Source organism: Aphelocoma coerulescens, chromosome 4A (assembly GCF_041296385.1).
Source record: "Aphelocoma coerulescens isolate FSJ_1873_10779 chromosome 4A, UR_Acoe_1.0, whole genome shotgun sequence".
NCBI lineage: Eukaryota > Metazoa > Chordata > Aves > Passeriformes > Corvidae > Aphelocoma > Aphelocoma coerulescens.
The window spans coordinates 12,738,477-12,758,962 of NC_091018.1; positions in this window are offsets into that span (position 1 = coordinate 12,738,477).

Genomic DNA, 20,486 nt, shown 5'->3' on the forward strand with positions numbered 1-20,486 from the left:
TTCCATTGCTTGTGCAATACTCAAAGACAGACCAGGCCAGCATGGATTTAGCCACAGAAAGTTTTCATTCACTATGGACTTGTCATGTTCCAAGAGCTCATTAGAAGTCACAAATAGAAGGACACCTACCTTGGTGACACATTTCACGCAGAATTAACTAGATACATCATCTCAGTTCTGTGCTGAGCCAAAGCAGAGCTCTTTATGCTGGAAAACAAAATTAAGCTAAAGACATGAGTCAACCATAAGTTTTCAACCATCTTCAGGGTCAGGTGGGATCTAAGCAGACTTGCAGGATCATAAGTTTTGGTGGGTCACCCAACCGCTCACTAAGCACCTATTCTCAACTTGGGCTCTGGTCTCAATTCTTTGTCTGCAAAAGAAGGTAAACAGAATTTGCTGTGGGGATGGGGGTAAAATATTAAAAGAACACAGTCGTAAGTACCTGTGAAACCCTGAAATCCAACAAATTGAACATTAGTACGTTAGCTTAGATGTAGAGTATACTACTGGTTAAAATTATTTCTGGTGTACAGTGTTAAAATCTCTCTGTGCAGCAGCATATGAATTTTAAGACTAATTATTTTTAATGACTGTTTGCTTCCAGATGTAATACAACTATTATTACTCTAATTACCAGTTATTACTGTAACAGTATTCAAAAACTCTAGCATTCAAAAGCCACAAAACACTTAGCAAACAAACATTCTTTTCTCACTGGGCAGTGGCTTTCATTATTTTGCCCTTCATGAAATCACTTACTGCCACTGCCTCATGCCTCATTCTTCACAGATATCTTCTGCAGAAAGGAAAAAACCCGAAACAAACAGCTAATCAGGATTAAAACTTCTTCCTCTGAGTTTCTACCATAAGGATCACTCTGTTACTACCCAGAGCAGCTTGCCCTACCCTGGCATTCCAGGCTGTGCTTGTGGCACTATTCTGCCTATGCTGTACCCAAGTCAACAGGAGGGAAAGTAAAGCAGGTTCTGAGGCACTGATGGAAGAGAAACCTCCTGCTTATGGAGCAAAAGCTGCTGCTGGAAAAGATCTCAGTGAGCAGCTCGTGTGCTGTGTGCAGCAGAGCCGTAGGTGCTCTCCATCAACAGCAGGACACGAGGCAGAATGAGATGCTCTGCTAGGACTGGGGGACTTAAATCCTGCTTTTTTCATAGGATTAGATACTACAACCACTGTGGGCCAGCTGTTTTTTATCAAGAAAAAAGAAGCAGCACAGCACTCCTCTAGAAATACACTTAGCATGACAAACTCATTTATTCCCAGCAGTTGTTTACCACTCTGCACCTTTCCTACAGCAAGTGCGAAAAAAAGACAGGATTTGAATGTGGAAACAGCTTAAGAGCTACAGTGGAAATGGAGGCTGGGGTCTGGATTCACTCCCCAGATCTACTGCAAGAACTTTTGTTTCTCTTCTGCACCTCTGCAGTGCTCTGCAGAAAGCAGAGATACCAGTGTGCAGGGTGATAATCTGCTAATGCCAGGGTTAATGTTAAACCTCATCTGTGGGAGACTTCAGAGTGGGAAGAGCTACTGACCCATCACTGCCCAATATTATCAATTTCATTCATTTTCACCAAGGAAGCTTCCAGTCATCCTCCTTCCTGGTAGGACCAACCTACTGGAGCCAGTCCTCAGCACTGCTGAAGTCACCAGAGCTATGAGCACACACCTAATGCCAGGGTTATGGCATGACATGAGCTAGACTAAAAGCACCAGTGTCCCCGTGTCAGGTCCTGCCTCTTAACTCACTGCAAGGCTCTCCCACCTGCAACTAAAACTCACCTATCCTCAGGAAAGGAAAACTGGCCACAGGAAGAAAAATTAACAAATAACTCAAAACTAGGTGGCTTGGCCAGGTCAGTTGTTGGCGCCAAGACCGTCACTGGATGCAATCCTGGAAGGGGCAGAAAGTGCAACAGCCTCTGTCCCCAGGCACAGATAAATCACACACATGAAATGGAAGTAGCAGAAACCCACTGGTAAAAAAACTGTGGTTATATTTAAAAGCAGGAGCTGGTGAAATTATTTTCATTCATTTAAACCCAACAAAATAGGTGGTCCTGATTTTCAATATTTTGTGTCCATGAGGCCCTCCTGTCTCCCTGCCTTTGGCTGGAAAAACAACTCCACGCTCAGTCTGTCAAGACTGGGACCAGCACAGCAGCCCTGAGGCAGTGAGTGCTTGATACCCATTTCCAGAGGGCCCTCAAGTTTCCTTCTTGATAACTTAGGCATGACTGCATTGTTCCATCTCTTTTGCACAATGAATTCATGTAAAGCTGCAATTTAATTTCTAAATCAAGTGTCCTTCTAGTGTCAGCCTGGCACAAGGGGCACCAGTAGGTAAGGCCTGACCATGCTGGGAGAGGCTGGCCTTGCCTCTGACCCAGCAGAGCAGAGCACATGCCAGTATTCCACAGCTCATGGGGACCCTCACCACTGACTGTATTGGCTATTATTTTGAGTAAATTGGGGTTGGTTATGCAGAGTGAAAGAAAAACTATTCAGTCTGGATTTACAAGAAGAGAAACTGCTCAGGAAACTGAGCAGCCCCCATCAGAGCAGCTCAGCTGAGGCCAATGCCCAGGAGGGAACCCACAGACAGGGACACAGTTCCCCTGGGGACAGAGACTGCAGCCTGACAAATGGCCAGACATGTGTTCCTCTCTGCACAGCCCCTTTAGTGCATTTTCACCTCCAGAAATCTTCCTCTCCTCTGGCACACCCTTTGGGCAGTACCTAAAACCTCAGGGAGGAGAAAAGGATTACACCTTCTGGAAGTGCAGAGAAGTAATAAATGATAGTTGTACATATTAGATATGCATACATATATGTATATGGATGGATTTGTCATCTATTTGAGCTGTTGTGAGACTATTCCCCCTAAAAATAACTCTAAGAGACACAGGGGTTTCACCAGTCACCTTGCAAGAAATCACATGCTTTGGATATAGAGAAGGTGGATTTATAGAGTTGTTTTATTTCCACCAAGTTTTTTCCATGTTTCATACATGGTGTAATTTATTGCTTGTCTGGCATCTTTCGCACCAAAAAGATTACAAAAATGTTTCACTGCCAATTACAGTTAGCCAGCCTCACTCAAAGGCAGCAGAGCTAACACTGAACCCACACAAGCTCAGAAGTTCATGGACAGATGAAAGATCTCAAAGCTCAATTACTTTTCATGGACAGAATCCTAAACATCTTCCTCCTAACCATATCCTTCTCAGAAGGAAGGATCTGAAAGCTGAAAAACTCAACAAAGATGGCTTGAAAGGAAATCTCTGAGGCAGGCTGGCTCTGCAAAAACATGTAACAGAGTATTCCCAGGCATAACATGCAGGCAGGGGGAAAAAAAAAAAAAAAAAAAAAAAAAAAAGGAAAAATAAAAAAGAAAGCTTTTCTCCTTCCTCAATATAGCAACGATGGACCAGAACAATGAGCACAGTTAGAGTCATAGGATAAGAAAACCTGGCTAGGGCAACATAGCAGGGAAATTTTTTAAATGAGCAGGATCATTTTTGTTTGACTTCAAAAGGAGCGAATATGATAATCCTCAGCCTGGTGTGGAGATATTTTTATTGCTTGACTTTTACATGAACCTATAAAGCTAGTATTTGGACAGTAAGAATATATTTCAGACATGTATCAGTATGTCCATAGTGCAGCTGGCAGGGACTTGCAGCTTCTCTATTCCAAGCCTCAGGCAATAACGTCCTGGGTGACGTGTGCCTGTGTGGAAGCACTGAACATCCATCAGGCTAAGGCAACTCACAATGCTCATGTGCTGACTTCAAAATCCATGAGGTACAGATGGCACTGAGATCTTTTTCCCCTAAATAAAGGGTTATTCTTCTTCTTTTAGAAGATGGTTGAAGCCACAGACAATATATAACATTTTGAAGTCTCAGCTTTAATTAGAGAGTTAAAGAAGCATATCTTCTTTTGTTAAAAGGACAGGCTGTATTGAATGTGTGACAATGAACCTGCTTCCAGGACAACCACCACAGACATTCCTACGAGGAGCTGTGGAGAAGGATGATAAAGAGCTCACTCTTCACAAACACTGCCATCTTTGCACTTTTGTGACTCATCTCCTAGTGACTTTAGTAGTAAGAAGAAAAACTTAAATGCAAATTCTATTTCTCATCCAGTTTTATCAAAGACAACATCCAATGTTAAATCCATAGTTAGTCAATATTTAAACACTTTAAATACTGAGGAAAGGAAGAAATGTTCATGCAGAAACTTACGGGGCCACTGCCACAGAAGTAAAATATTATAACACATGAAGGATATTAGATCTTTGGGACAGGGCCAGTTTAGTTCTCACAAGTGCTGCAGCTAAGAGTTAAAGCAGATACTTCTTTATTTAATAGAGTCCCCTGCAAAAATATGCCAGTCAAATACTGTGCCTTGCACTGAGCAATGCCCTTGTCTAGCACTGTCAGAGAACAGTGTAAACAGCACAATTCAGTCTCCTTCCTTGGCACACAGCAAACAGCAAGCAAACCCTAAAACAAGGGCAAACAATCCCAGTGAGCAGCATGATTAGGTTTGCTCTGAAACACCTGCACATAAATAAAGACAAAGAGAGTGCAAGCTTCTATTTCCCTCTCTGGGAAAAAGAAGACACAAGATCTGGCAAAGTCTATCCCTAGTGTGCTGATACACAAGGATGAAATGACCCACGCTGCAAGAAAATGTAAACAAGCCAAAAGAGATGACAAAAATCTTATATTTAATACTACAGCCTACATTTTCTTGACTACAGATTTCAGACTATGTTTCCAAAGGCTGGTGTCTAAAAGAACAAATAATGATCTTGTCAATGCAACCTCAAAGACTGTATCTGAAAAATAATGCAAAGAGGGTTTGGCTAAGGATGAGCTTGAAATGCAGCCTCTGGGGGATCTGCTTTTTCATGAAATTTTAAAGATGTGCATAAAATAGCAGTTTGGATTGTGTGCTTAGAATTGTGTGGAATCAAGTAAGAGTAAAAAACGCTTTATTTGTACCCAGTTGTTACTTGAAAGAATGAGCACTGGCAATCTGGATACTTAAAAATAAGATTAACCCAAACCTGGGCAAAATTCCTCATCTTCCACCTCTTCCAAGGTGTTTGCTCTGCCCCAGCAGCCAGCCTACTTTAACTGAAGGTGCCCTGATGCTCAGAAAAATGTTATTTTCCTTGAGTAATATACAAAATTGTTCTTAAGGATTGAAGTTTTCAGAGTTGGGCACTTAAAGGCCATCAGTCTTGGATGTGCTGGTTCAGACTGGAATTTGCTGCTGGAGAATGCAAGCTGGAGTTTGTAACAGCTGCTGGGATGATCTCTGGGCAGACCTGGGTGTCCCAGGGTGCTACTGGGACCTGACAGCAAACCAGTGTTACTCTTCCCAAAGGTGTTGTTCCTTACTGTGCCAGACCTTCCCACCCCTGTCCTCTCAGCTGTTCCTGTTCCCTGCAGGAACCCCTGTGCTTTGGTACAGACTGCTGGGCTGGAGCAGGGGGTATCTCCAGCAGAGGTAAAACTGGTGCCTAGGCTGAATCTCAGTGACAAAACCAGCACAAATCACTCTGCCTTGTGGACAAACAGCATCACTGTCTCAGTCCCAGCATCCTCAGGATTGTTTAATTCTCACATTTTAATTTCACTATTATTCACACTGTTCCATCTAATCTTGTAATTATTTACCACCAAAAAAAGAAAATCAACAAAAATAAAGCTCCTCAAATAAAACCAGAATATTCCAGTTATTCCCCTTTGCCAGTTAGTGCATCACATGGAGCCTTGCTTTGATTTCCTTGACTTAAGGATCATCCAATTTGCTGCAATGCTGCACAAAATAAATCACTAACCTCATACAGCAACAAAAGGAGGCCATTTAATGAGTCAAAGACAATATTGCATTACCAAAACAAAAATTAAAGGAACTAAACTGTTCATTTAAAATAAAATTTGAAAGCTTTACAGAGCCCAAGAAAACAAAAAAGCCATACATGGAGGAAATACAATAATTCCAACCATAGAAATACAAATGTTATTGGTAGAAAACATAACAGGGCTTTTTGAGAGAACACCACTGAATGAAAGCACGAGAAGCAAAAACTGGATGAAAGGAAGAAAGGATGAGAAAGATGAAAGAAGAGATGAGAGCTGGGTGAAAAAACAGGAAGGTCATTTCCTTTATCTAGACTTGCTAACTTCAGTGTTCAGAAACAAAGGCAGCAACTGTTCTTTGCAAAATTGTCTCCAAGGACTCTGTAGCCCATTTGGTGATATTTTTAAGAAATAGTTTGAAGAAAAAGAAAACTACATTCTTTAATGTCACTCAGCAGTAGTTCTGCAGCTGGGGATTTCTGTCCATACAATGGTTTAAAGTTTTTTCTGCTCTAGTTATTTCATTACAACCATAGGATTTATTACATGGTAATTCCCTGAGCCCTTATAAATCTATTTGGGGATAGGAGGGGGGTTGTCTTATGATTCCAGTCTGGCAACAAATTTTCCATATAAAATTTAATCTATTGTATCTCACTTTTGTATAATCAGATCATTAAAATGCATTGCTAATATGTAAATCTGAGCTAACTTCATTACCATAATTATGCTCCATAATTATTGAATAAACAAGCATTTTAGAGTTTCTGAAGTCTGCTGAGAATGCTTTTCCAGTTTGGGAGTGGCTTTAATTATGTGCTTCCTAATCATTATTATAAACCTTTGTGGCAGTCCTGCTATGTGATTGTTTTAAATGCTGCTCCTAATCTGACTGGCAAAGACCAAAGGTTCGTGTGCTGTGAGCACATCAGACAGATCCCTCAGTCACAGCCTGCCTGCCAGCCTCCACATGAATTAGTATTACTGTTTAATTTATAGACAGGGCTTTGCTCACAAGCCTTCATGCATTTTAAGGAATTATAGGCAATGAGTCAAATTCTGCTTTCCCCTCTGGAAGGAGAATTAGTGAGTGAACATCTCTGTGTGTGACATAAGTTTATTGAATGTAAAGTATTCTGAAAAAACATGCTCACCGTAGGTTTTACACCTGCACTGCACAGATGTCCAATGAAACAGCTTTCAAATGTGCTGCCTACTGGGTATTTACTTTTATTTCCCTTTTTTTTTTTTTTTTTTTTTTTGGTGGTTTGTTGGTGGTTTTTTTACAATACATAAATGTTACACAATAAATGAGGCATAGGGTAAACATCAAATCCCCAGCCAATACAAGCAGCTCCACTCAAGCTAATAAACTTTTGCCAATGTATGGAAGATTCAGCCCATTACCTTTGGAAGCCATCATAAGCAGAACCCTGCTGACTTCTACAAGCCAGTTTCATCTTTAACGAGCAGCACATCGTTCTAGGACTACCATTGTCAGAACATGCTACCACATCTTGATCTAAACAGAAAGTGGATAATTACTGTCTTTGCAGGCCCCCAGGAAAAGAGATTCACAATCTGTGACAGATCTGACTTTTTAACAAATGACCCATAAATTATCAATAAGGTCTTGGAAACATTTGAGTGTCCTTGACCCAGAGGAATATAAACAAAAATACCCATGATATTGACCTTTTTTCTTTGTATATGAGATTTTGTGTAGGAGACCTGATTAAAGTTTGTCAAACTGCAAGAAGGTCAATAAGATCAATTCATACAAATTTTCAGAGTGAAAATGTAAAAAAAAATGTGTTTGATCTATACATTAGAAAAAGCAAGTACAAGAAGGGTAGCAGGCGTACTAACGAACCTGCTAGAAGGGAAGAAACAACTGATTAACACCACCGCTACAGTTCTCCACAGCTCTACAGAAAATACAAGTCACATACACTGGCAAAGGTCTTTCAATCCAAAAAAAGACCCTCTAACAAACAAAAAAAATCTCAACCAAACAGCCCAAGACTCAGATTACTTTAGTGCTTTTTATAGAGTCCCAGGGCTCAACTGATTTTCTAATAGCAAACAGGAGAAAGACTGAAAATGCCCCATCCCTCGGAGGGCAGCTCTCTTTCTCCAGTTCTTTGTAATGACGTCTCTCAACAGCCTGTCCTCTACATATTCAGTCTCTCAGGTCTGCTTCCCCAGAAAGTGAACTAGAAAGGAAGCTCAAATTAGATTCAGGCAGTGATGAACATTACCATTTTGGTGAGCTGAAGCTTGTCAAGCTCTCTTATCCTTTAGGTGAACATCACATTACCGGACCACAGGACAAAGATTTGATGTGAAATTACACTTCAGTGTGCATTTATAGGACAGACAGACTGTTTTATCTTAGATGGAGGAAGAAAGATCAGACCTTTACAGAAAACAAAAAAGGATTATTCACATTCACTGACAATAGCATCACCTTGTAGGCAAAGACCAATGCTTTTTTTCTTCTATGTATGGATTTTGTGCCCTTCTGCACAACCTTTTTTTAAGAGCATTGGAAAGAAAAGTGACAGGAGTAAATATCAGTGAAATAAATCATTCGCTCTTAAGGAATTCAAGATATAGAACAAGAGGAAATTCAAGTGATACAAGAAATATATTCACAGAAACACGTTAACCTGGAAATCAACCACAAGGAGCTGGTTAGGAAATAAGTCTCAAGCTAAATTTAAATACCATTTAAATTTAAATCCCATTAAATCCTGAGTCCATCCTTTCCCTACACAAGAATTTCCAGTGCAAGGAAGCTGGGTCGGAGAAAAGATAAGATCAGTGCTTTGTTCAGTAGAAAATCTCAGCACAATGCTGGGCTTAGAGCCCACCCAAGAATGACACTGAATAATAATAATAATTATGCTTTTCTTTTCTGTAGTGCTTTTCAGCAGAGAATCTGGAACGATTTTCAAGTATCCATTTATTAAACTTCGCTATTGAAATTATATGTGTGTGTACATTTTCTGTATCAAAAGAAAAGGCACATAAAGATTTGGGGCTAGATTCCCATGTGCAGGTGTGTGTGTGTGAAAAAGGAAAAATAGCATAGTAGTTTCACATTTCTCTGGCAAGAACGCTCTTCCTCCTATTCCCTTTTTCTCAACCAGAATCTTAGATCTCCACCTGCATCGTACCACGACTCAGCCTGCATTGGCATACTTATTTCTTTGGTGAGAGGCAGATTTGGTCACACAGTTCCTCAGGTAAGCCAAACTCACATCTCCTGCCACCTCACACAGCCTGGGATCACCAGAAGAGCACATGATACAGATTTTTAAAAGAAACCAAAAGGCCCATGATGCAAGAGATCCCCTTGCTACCATTGTTCATTCAGAGACAGGAAGTGATTGGCTGGGCAAGGAAGAGTAGAGAGAGTGAGCAGGATTTGCCCTCCTCCTGAAGCAGGGACCCAGATCCCTGCAGAGCTGCTTCTTTTTCATGGGAGGCTTTGCTGGAACTGAAGCACTAAACTAATCCGGGTTAAAAGAAAAAAAAAAAACAAAAAACAACCCAATGTTATTTAGATGTTCATTTTAGCTGGAGTCATTGAAGACAGAGCTCCAATCCCTTCCCTTCGCATGACGAGGGAAGCAGCAAAGAGCAGCTCAGAGTCAGTAGCCAGTGACCAGCAGAGGAAGGGAACCTCCTACACCTTCATCACAGAGCATACAGGGATCCTCAGAAAAAGCACAAGGAACAAAACATCATTGAATCAGTGCATCATCTTAGCCACTACAGCAATGTGTCTTAGGGTGCAATTTCACAGGAAATGTAAATTAGGGAGGTGGCAGGAATGGCTCCAGCAAGGGCTCAGGTGGCCTGGTTGCTCCCCACCTGCATGGGTGCAAGTGGAGCCAGAGGAGTGGCCCAGCTGAAGAGCTTTCCTAGGCTGGGACACCGTCTGGTTTGCTCCTCCTCCGCTCAGGGAGCTTGTCGGATCTTACTTGTCTCTGGAATACTATCCCTGTGTCACCATGGAGCCCATGTGTGTGACAGCTTTTGTCACAGTTAAGATGTAGGCATGCAGGCAAACACTCATTTTCATCCCATACACTTCATTTTCTTAAGTGAAAACCAGGGTCGATTCATCAGTAAAACAGTTGTTTTCTTGTATTGCAAATCTCATTATCATTAGGTGCAGACACACCCAGCCACTGAAACAAGATGGGCCATTCTTTCACCTTTCTTAGCCAATCTATACTGCCAGAAGAGGAAAAATAGAGGTGTCTGCCTGAGCAAGGGCACTGTACAGGCCATAAAGCCACCACAGCATCTCCCATCATGTGTCTCTCCTACCGTCTTCACTTCAAACCAACAGGACAGGGAAGACAGCAAAGAAGTTTCACGACACGGTGACACCAACTCAGGCTTTCTAACAACCCTCCTTTGACTTCAAGCAGCAGATTTCACGAACTCAATATACGCCATGAATCACTGGGATGAGAATAATGAGCTGGCCGCATCTTTTCTTCTGTCTTCATCTCAGGATGAAATGTGCTCCTTATATTGGATGTTTACTGACTGACCCTAGGATGACACACACACAGGGACCTTCCCACTGGCCTGGAGATCATTGCAAGATGATGTTCAGAGCATCAAATGCAGTTTCAAATTCTCTGTTTCACTGGCAATTTTTTTCAGCTGAGAGCAGATCTCTTTTTTGGGGGGACAAAGAAAAAGAAAATATAAAAATTAAAGGATTGAAATAACCCTTCTGTCCCAGATGAAACCTTCTGTTCCTTTCTGAAATAACCTTCTGTCCCCACCTTCTTCATCTGTGTGTCTCCCAAGTAGTTTGTCAGTGTGAAAGAGCTGTTATTGCACACTGCACTTGTTTGTGACACTTGACTTCAAAAAAAGAACTGCAAACCCTTCTTCCTGAAGCAGCACTAAAACAGTTAATTACACTAAGCTAGTTAATAGCCTTTCATCATCAAGGACTGGTTTTACTGCACACACAGGGACAGAATCCATTTATTTTTTATGTATATTCTTTTATTTATCTCACTCCTACCAGCTGTATGATAATTTATTCTCTGTCACTGTTCTTAACTCATGAGTTCATTTAAAGTGCGATAGCAGAGAAAATACATTAACAGTTTCAGAGAATAAAACCTTCCTGAAAATGGAATCCAGCACTTTACTTTTACAAATACAGAATTTACGCATTGGCACTTGGCTTAATTAATTAAATCCATATGGGAATTACCGAAGCTATGCAGTAGGGCACAATATATATGCTGATAACTAATTATCATCAATTTAGGCAGGACAAAGCCAGAAAACTGTCTCAATATGAGAGATGTGTTGGGACTGGCCAAGGAGTGAGCAGAGAACCCCATGGTGACAGTAGCTGCTTTGAGGTGTCTGGGGTGTGGGTTCTCAAGCTAAGACTCCACTGCAGCCAGAAGGAATGGACCCCGTCTTTCTTCCCTCTGTCCCTGCACACACTTCACACGTGGCCCATTTATTTCATTGATCTGGCTGAAGACTGAACCAGTTTGGGAAAGGTTGGCTCAGCAGTGCTGGAAACAGCTGGCAGCCAGAGGAGGGCTGGGGCCAGTTTGGGAGGAGCCTGAGCAGCTCCCATAACTACACCCTTAGAAAACCCCAGTTTGCTTTAAATCACAAGTTTCTAGGACCTCGGGAACAAAAAGTCTGGGAGCCTTTCTGCCATGCTTTTCCAACCATGTGAGAGCTACAACCGCTTCTGTCTTTGTCTTGTGAAGCGAGTTTGCACAGGAGCGATCTCCTTTAGCCCGCCGGGGATGCTTCGCCCTCAGCAGCGGTGCCATGGCCCGGGCACAGCCCAGCTCAGCCCCCGACCGCAGCTGCCGCTCTGAGGAGGATCTGCTGCTCCTGCCTCGGAGATTAAAAACCCTGAGCTAATAGATCGAAGGGGTGGGCTTCAGTTTGGTTTTTTTTTTTCCCCCTTAGTGAACAAGTTTTTCTACTCCCCGTTTTCCTTTTTCCTCAGTCTCTTCTGTGTAATTAAGAGCAGTTAGAAGAGAATTAGCCAGGAAAAAGCCATCAGATTCTTGGGTAAAACAGCCACTGGGCAGAATCGCTTCCAGATCTTGGCGTGAAACGTCAGCTGTTTTTTGTAAATGGCCTTTCAGGAGAGGCAGCTCCGAGAACAGAACCACAGAGATGGCACAGAGCTCCTGGCAGCAGTCTGGACTGGAGGGACTATCTGATGGAAAGTGCTGCCAAATTGAGAACACCTCAGGTCTGTCCCCGGAGACAGTGGGCTGGCTGCGAGGCAGCCTTCAGGATATTCCAATCAGCAAAGGAAAACAGGAACCGGGAAAAGTTAGGAAAAGGCATACACCCCACAATCCATTGTAACAATCATTATTATTGATTTTGCTGCTGTTTTTAAGGGAGGCATCAATTACAGGAACCAGTACTTAATGAAATTAGAAAGAAACACATATGCTTTCCCATAAACACGCCGGAGACAATTGCCCATCACCACTCATTCGTTACAACTCCCTGGATTCAACCACAAACTGGAAATGACATTTCAATATTGATGCTGCTCTTAAGCAAACATGTAGAAAAGAAAAGGGGGAAAAAAAAAAAAAAAAAAAAAAAAAAAAAAAAAAAAAACAACGAAAAAGAATTCTCCTTATTCCATTCCTGCTCAAATCAGATCAGTTTTCACCAGGACCACTGAATAGAAACATTCTCTTTCCACCAAAAAAGCATTACTTGCACAGCTACTGATATGTTCAACGCCCCAGTGGAAAAATAGGAACCCCACAACACATAAAAGATTATTTCAGTCTTCATGTTCACCTGTCATGGCCCTGCTCATACACTGTTAATTTGATGAAGCACTTAACAGTCAACTGCTTCTCAGTTTTAAAATCATCTTGTAGCAAGAAGTTTCCCCATGTATTTAAAGAAAGAGATGCAAATCAAAGAATTGAGTATACACGGCATTGTTTTTTTTCTGGAGAAGAAATTTATATGGTTTTTCTCATGTTTCTAAAGTGTCTGTAAAACATATCTTGAAAACTTGCATTTTTGTCCTCTTTTTTTTGAATTAGTGTGAAACATGGGCAGAAGTTGTTCCTTTCCAGGTGTTGTCAGTGGAAATCATTACTGGACTCCTAAACCTGGAAATCTCTTGCCATGACCTTGACTCAAAGAAGGTAACGCATACAACCTGGACTCTTTCACAAAGGCTTTTAGCCACAACCCTTTCAAAGCTCCTGCACACTTTGTCCAAAACAAGGTCCCACTGCAACTGTTTTTGACTTCAGCTATTACACAGTTAAACAACATAGCTTCCCAGAGAAACACCAGTGAGCTTTTTTAAATTAGCTCTGTGTACCAGATAGAAGACCAAAATGCAAAACCATTTTATTTGATTTACTCCAAGATCGGGCTCCTGGGGGTTTTCAGGTTAAAGAAGTGAATTCTGAAGTTCTGTTTGTATGTAATACAAAATTGCTGCACTTTAGTGTACTTCTTATTCTCCAAAATACAATGTCACAAACACAGAGCTGGTACTATCATGAAAATCAGGCTGTGGCACAGACCTATCAAGCACTACACTGTACTCCAGTTTAAGTAGTATTATGGTAAACCTCAAAGGAATTTTATAAAACATAATAGGCTTTTTAAAAACAATATTTTAGAGAAAGAATATTTTTCTATCAACTAGTACTATACTTTTTAAAAGTTACAAAGAGATCCCACAATCTATTCAATTCTACCAGTTCTCAGAATCACTTCCATAAAACCATTTTTAGATCCAGAGTCAGCCAAAAACTTACTCAAACACCAGGTTTAAACATATGACATGTATCACCCCAGTTCCACAGAGCACTTCAGCCTGTGATAATTTTAAGCACATTTAGGTCTCACTTAGGTTGATGCCAGTAAGAGCTGTGAGGTCTTAGCAATGGGTCCTTCTTTCCTTTCAAAGCACTTGGACTCTATTTATACCAACACAGCAATGCAGTCCGACTGCTCTCTCTCAAAAGAAAATTAAAATCCTCCTAGGAGATGGGTGCAAGACACTGTGACACAGAGGCTGCTGTAGATCCCAGTTCAGCCCTGGCTAGAACTGCCAGGGAGGGTGGCTTTGTGCCCGGCTGGAGAAGGAACGGCCGCTGCCTCCTGCTGCCCAGTGCTGTCTGAGCCTCGGCTGCTGCACGAGCCATTTCCCCTCCAAGGTTCTCACACTGCAGCTGCATCTCTCTGCATAGAGATTAGATGAGCCACAGCAATAAAAATGAATCAGAGCTTAGGAGCAAATATTACAGCTTCTAACATTTGGAAGCTTTAATATTTTAGATTTTACTTCATCCCTTCACAAAAGCAGTCTCTGCCTTGAATAGCTTCATAGCGCAAAACCTTTTGTTTGAGCTGCCCCCAAAATCAGCAAGCAATCCAGGATTCTGTTTCACCAGGGTATAGCATGGTGGTTGATCACGACTAAGACTGCAAAACTGGGCTGCTCTGCACATGCCATTTTATAATTTAGGAAACAGGAAGGTGGGAAGTGGAGCTATACACATCCATATTCCAGCTCTGCGCTGAAGCAGAACAAGCTCAAAACGAGGCTACCAGAAGACCCTATGCAAAATTCCTGTAATGTGTGTACTTCCACAAGTTTTAAATCATGACAGTCGTGATGACATCTGTGCCAGTGAACACGCAGAGCTTTGTCATGCTGTTGTTGGCTTTCTTCTCTCAGCAGCTCCACTTATTTGTGTGCTTCTGTGAAAAACTCCAGCGTGTCCTCCTGGGCAGCAGGACACGGAGTGAAGAAAGCCGTTAGCAAATCAATCCTAAAGTGATTTATTTCCAAGTGGCAGATACCAAGCAGGCACCGTATATTTATCATTTGGACAAGGCCTTAATAAAGATAGATTCGAAGTATAAGTCTTTCTAAGAAACAGCCTCAGCTGCAGACACATGCTAAAGCTGCCCTCACTGTTTAATTAGACTCACATGCTTCAGCTCAGATTTAATATGCATGATGTTTGCTTTCACTTATGAATGTTACAACTAGTTCTCTAAAACAACAGGTTGCCCAGGCCAAATAGCATGAAGCCCTTTTGAGATATCTATTGATTATTGGTGTTGAAAAAAATATTACAAATCAAAACATCCTCCCTGAGACAGTAATTGACATGTATTTATTACCTCAATAAAGGTATTTTAAAACACCTTGTTAAAATAGCATGAGCAACGCTGAATCCTGTGGAAGACTCAGACTAAATGACCAATCTAGGGCAATAAGAGCATTGCTTTAAAATAATTTTTTCTCCTCTTTAGAAACAGAGCATTGTAAAAGTGGGGGAAAAGGGGGGAGGGAGGAGAAGGAAGCAGCGCACAGTTTCTTTTTGTCCATAAAAATGCACTAAGCTTCCTTTTATCTATGCCTAGATGGCCATCCATCATATAAATCATCTATTATTTACTGTAATTTACAGTATTTTCTGTGCTGCATGGTACAGTTTCCCAGTTTCTTTGAGACTAACCTAGAGCCAACCCCATCTTCTTGCACAGATGATATTACTTTCAAGTCAGTGGGAGCACACAGGTTGCAGAAATGAGGTTGAGCTACTCAGAGGGATTTGGATACACATTGCATCAAAATGAACGAAAAGTAAACCTTCTGCATGCCTTGAAAATCTCATTTGCTCCTCTGAACTTAATTCAGCTATAGAAGTTCTCTCTATTCAGGGGCTCAGTAATATTTTACCTATTCCTTTATGCAGAGCTGCCACAGGATAGTGTGCTCTGTGGCTACGTCTATTTGCTTTATGAAATACAACCATAACAAACCTGAGGCTAATGTCAAATTTCAACTATAAATAACTCTATACTAGCAACTGACTGTTAAGCTCTCCTGCTCCACATATGTAATATGAACCAGGCACTTTGCTCGAGCACTCTGCCATCAGCCAGGAATAACCTTTCAGAAGTCAAGGGAACCACGTGGAATAAATCCACTTCAAGCGCAAAGAGAAACACTTCAAAAAAGACTAGGAGGGAATGTCTGATCTGTGATTTCTCACAGACACCAAAACCCACTATTGCACTGAAGTCAAATATCTGCCTTAATATCTCTCCTCTCAACAGTAAGGTTAGAAGAGCCTCTCTAGGGACACAACCTGCCAAAGCAAGGATGCCAATCCACCAGAAAGAACCACAGAAATAACCCATATCCCTCTCCCATTCATTCAATTCCTACAAACATCAACACAATTGCCCAAATGGAAAGCAGAGCCATGCTGCACCAGGCAGTCACTATCACCCATTGCAGTGGATGATAGGAACATCTGTATAAACTGGAAGTCATATTAATATCAGATAAAGCTTCTTAAAAACAAAGACACTTAAAAATATTTTTCCAAACAGTTTCTAATGAAAAATAAGCTATTTGCTGGCATCTTCTGTTCTTACATACTTCCTCCAACCCCTTTTCAACTGAGAAATCCAACAAGAAATCTGCACAAGGGCTATCCACAAATGCTCTTTGCACCAAGAGCCTCAAACACGTTTTAACACCCTGTGTTTCAAACCAGTTATGCAAATGAACAGCCCTCCTTTGAGGTGACTGCCTGGGGACTATCTCCAGCCCCGAGAAATCCATGTTTTCCTAAACCTTTTAGTGCATCTCCAAGTATGACAAGTGTTAATGGCTCTTACCGATATTGTGTTGCGGCACATCTCTTCCCTTAACAAGGGGGTCAGAAGAGACTAAGGAAACCTCAGAGGAAAGTATAAGGATAAAACACACATCTCAACCCTCTCATAGGGAAAAGGGAGGCAAAGGAAAACACGAAGGATAAACCTCTCTGCAAGGTAAGAAAGAGAATCAGAAAGTTCTCCATATTTCATATTATCACAAAGCCCACACAGATGCACAAAAACACACTGAAATGAATTTGTAGATAATCCAGCCCATGCTCTTACCTGTGTGATGCTCAATAATTTTCCTGAAGTTTCGCAGCAGAAAGGGCTGCTGGAGTGCAAAGGAGCTGCCTGAAGTTAGGGTGGAATTTAACTAAGGACTTCCACCTGATTCTCCATGTGAGGAACACAACTGAAAGACTGTATGAAAGACACGATGGGTAATTTGCAATTTTGGATGATCAGATGTCACCTGACAGCTTTTTAGCTTTCCTTGATGCATCTGTGTAAGACAAGTATGGGAACACAGGTTTGCTAAGTTAAGCTAAATGTCTCAAGGTAGAACATTAGTGAAAAGGAACTTTTACAAAATCCTTTTTATTTTTCTCCTATTTTATAAAAAAGAAATATATGTTATTGGGTCAGCACTAAAACTCTGTAGCATTTATCTCAATTTGGTAATTTTAGAAATTACCTTGCCTTCACTAGAAAACTAGTGTGGAATATCAGGGGTGACAGATCAAGAACTGTAATGCTTTATACAGAGTTTTTAAAGTCAGCTTTTGCTAGGCATTACAAAACAGTTCTCATATTACAAAGTCTGTATCTTAAAAATGGTAATCACCACCTGGCATACTCCATCAACACTTAGAAAACCGACAAAACGAGGCTGCACTTTACATTTAGGCAGCACATCAGTAGGGAGGAAACACATCCATGTGCTAATGTAGGCAGACACACGGAAAGAGAAAGACATGAAGTAGTTTAGAGGGCATTATATAATAATTGTTGGCAAGTGTTGGCTTTTTAACAGCAATGGCTTTAGAAATTGGGCAGCAACCCATCAGCCTGCAGGTGCTTAGCAGAGAATAAATTGCTTATCTGTCCCTGCTGTTCAGTCTCAGGAGAGATGCTGTATTGTGTCATTCAACTTGCTGATCTCTTCAGACAGGTTTCTCCAATGACAGAATTTTAGTGCCAAAAGTGTTGGTTTTCTAATAAGGAAACGTGGCTCCTCTGAATTGATATTTCTATATGCTGAGCACATAGGGATACCCTTGGGTAGTCACAAGGAGAACCATTTTCTAATTAATTAATCCACACATCTCCTCTTTCAGCTACATCTGTATACATCAGTACTGACATCAAATTGTCTGTTAACTTCATCAGAAGTATTTCCTTTCCCCAAATTTCCCAGGGGCTGTATCAATAACTCCATCCCTAAATAAAAGTGGCAGGTGGATGTAAAGTGAGTATCAACTGACTCCCCTATTTGGCATATCTCCAGTGCAGCCAACAGTTCAAAGTGCTTATTAAAAGGTCAGAGATCATTCCAATTGACAAGGCACCAACTCCAAGTGACACTCATCCAAAAGTGCTAATGGAAATGGAGACAGAAATTGGAAAACCTGTAGGAGACATTTTGACAAGCTCAGCTGAGTAAAGATCCCTGAAGGCAGACAAAGAACTAACATAAACCAGTGTTTTAAAATACCTAAAAGCAAACAGGGAAACACACAGATATAGACATTGACAGACCAGTATTCAAGAGCATTTTGAAAATTATTTTCATGGTTCGGGACTATCAAAAGCCAAATTTCTTCAATTTGATACTGCAAGCAGGTGATAAGTTTTCAAGAAAATGCAAGTTTCCCTTCCTTTGCCACTTCTATATTCTATGCCTTTTCATGCCTTTGCTTTCTTAGTGGGAAAAAACCAAACAAAACACAACCCCGTTAAAAGGATCACATTTAATGAAAAGAGGCTGAAAAGGAATTCTGACAGCATCAGATGTCAAGAGTTGATGCCATTCCTTATATATTATTGTATTCAGAAAATCCTACAAGTTCTCAGCCAGTGAAAATTCCCTGACTTAAAATCAATACCCAACTAAAGTCCTTTATCCTGCCAGTAATTGCTGTTTGCATGCAAAGCTGCTGCATCCGCCTTCACTGGGAGAAAAACAAATAAGAGTTTCCTTATAACAGCAGAAAAACAAAGAACTCGGATGTCAGCTCTTAGCACTTCTGTGCCGGGGTGGATTGGGAGGAGGTGGTAATGGCCACATCTCATGAAAGTCACATGGAACAGCTCTCAGTTTCTTCAGTGAGTGCAAATCTCCAGATCCAGCTGCCTGTTTGAGTTGTGTCAGCTCACTGACATGGACAACTCCTGGTGTGCTGCCCAATGTAAGTGGCTCCTGGAAAGGAGGGGGACACAGAATGGATGGACATGGATACTCTGAGGTGTCAGCAGTAGGGGTCAGAATGGAAAGTATCACAAATACCTATTTAAAGACAAATTCTTTTGACAAAACCTGATCAGGCTGTGTGCTAGTTTGAAAACAAACCAGAGGGAGGCACCAAGTCAGAATAACAATTTAATGGAAATTAAAGAAAAGGAACAGAAAGTAAAAGAAAACACTGACAGAGTCAAGATACAACCTGAGTCCCTGTTAGGCAGGGTGGTGGTAGCAGTCCACTGAAGTGGTGATCCTGTAGTAGAAGGGGTCTGCTCTTCCTCAGAAAGTCCAGTGGTGGCTGTGCAGCTCCTGTCCTCTGGAAATCCAGTGGAAAGAGAGTGTCTCCGGTGTTCAGAGTCCCAGATTATATCCACGATGGGATGCTTGGTTCCTCCCTCTGGGTGGAGCATCTCACAATGGGGTAATGAGTCATGAGGCCAGGTGTTGATTAGGCTCATTAACAGAAGATAGTCTGGAGGGAGTTATCTCTGAGTCATGGGCAGGACAATGATGGGCCATTAACAGAAAGATAGTCTGGGGGGAGGAGGCAAGGAAACACTGCCCCACCTGATTTCCACAGCTCATGAGGATGGTAATAGAATACACCTCAACCCAGGACAGGCTGAAACAAAGACATGAAAATTTTACTGCTTCTCTGACCTGCTCAGACTGCATGAATTTGGAAAAGGGGGTCAGGAAGTTATTTTATTCAACCCTATACCACTAAAGGGATATTGGTTTGAGGGTAACAGTCTTTTCTAAAATCTGCAAAAATATCCAAGTTTCCTGTTCTTGCCTCTTATATGTCTCAACCTTTTCCTGTTGACATGCCTGTCTCATGCACTGAGGCCTGTGGCACATCTGTGGGGATACACACGTGCACCGCACCCCCCGCAATGGACTAAATCCCATGTGCTAAAAACATTGTTTCGAAGCAGCATCCTGGTGATTAGCTGAAAACATATGCTGCAAAGCTCCTACACAGTTCCATGGCCCCTCTTCTCCTTCTGGCTCCCCCAGCAGAGAGCTGGTTGGTGGGGCATAGACCTGCTGAATTAGAAAAGTAGAGTTCCATCAGAGAGGAGCGGCCATACGCCTCACAGGTGGTGCAGCAAGATCTGTTTTGCAGTCCTGCACAGAGACCTTTGCATCCAGCTTTCCCATTAGTCACTTTGAAATGGAGAAACAGGAAAAAAAATGTTGCCTAAAGAAGGTCAAGGGACATTTGTTCTATGCTTGTTCTAATAAAGGGACCAAACATCCGTTTGCCAGCATTTTCCAGGTAGATTCAGACTTTATCACTTGCAATTAGACAGACGATGAGCCGTGTCATCCTGAAAGGATCCTGGCATGGAAAGGCCATGCTCATCAAGGTCAGCATATGCAGAAGGGCAACTGACTTTTCATCC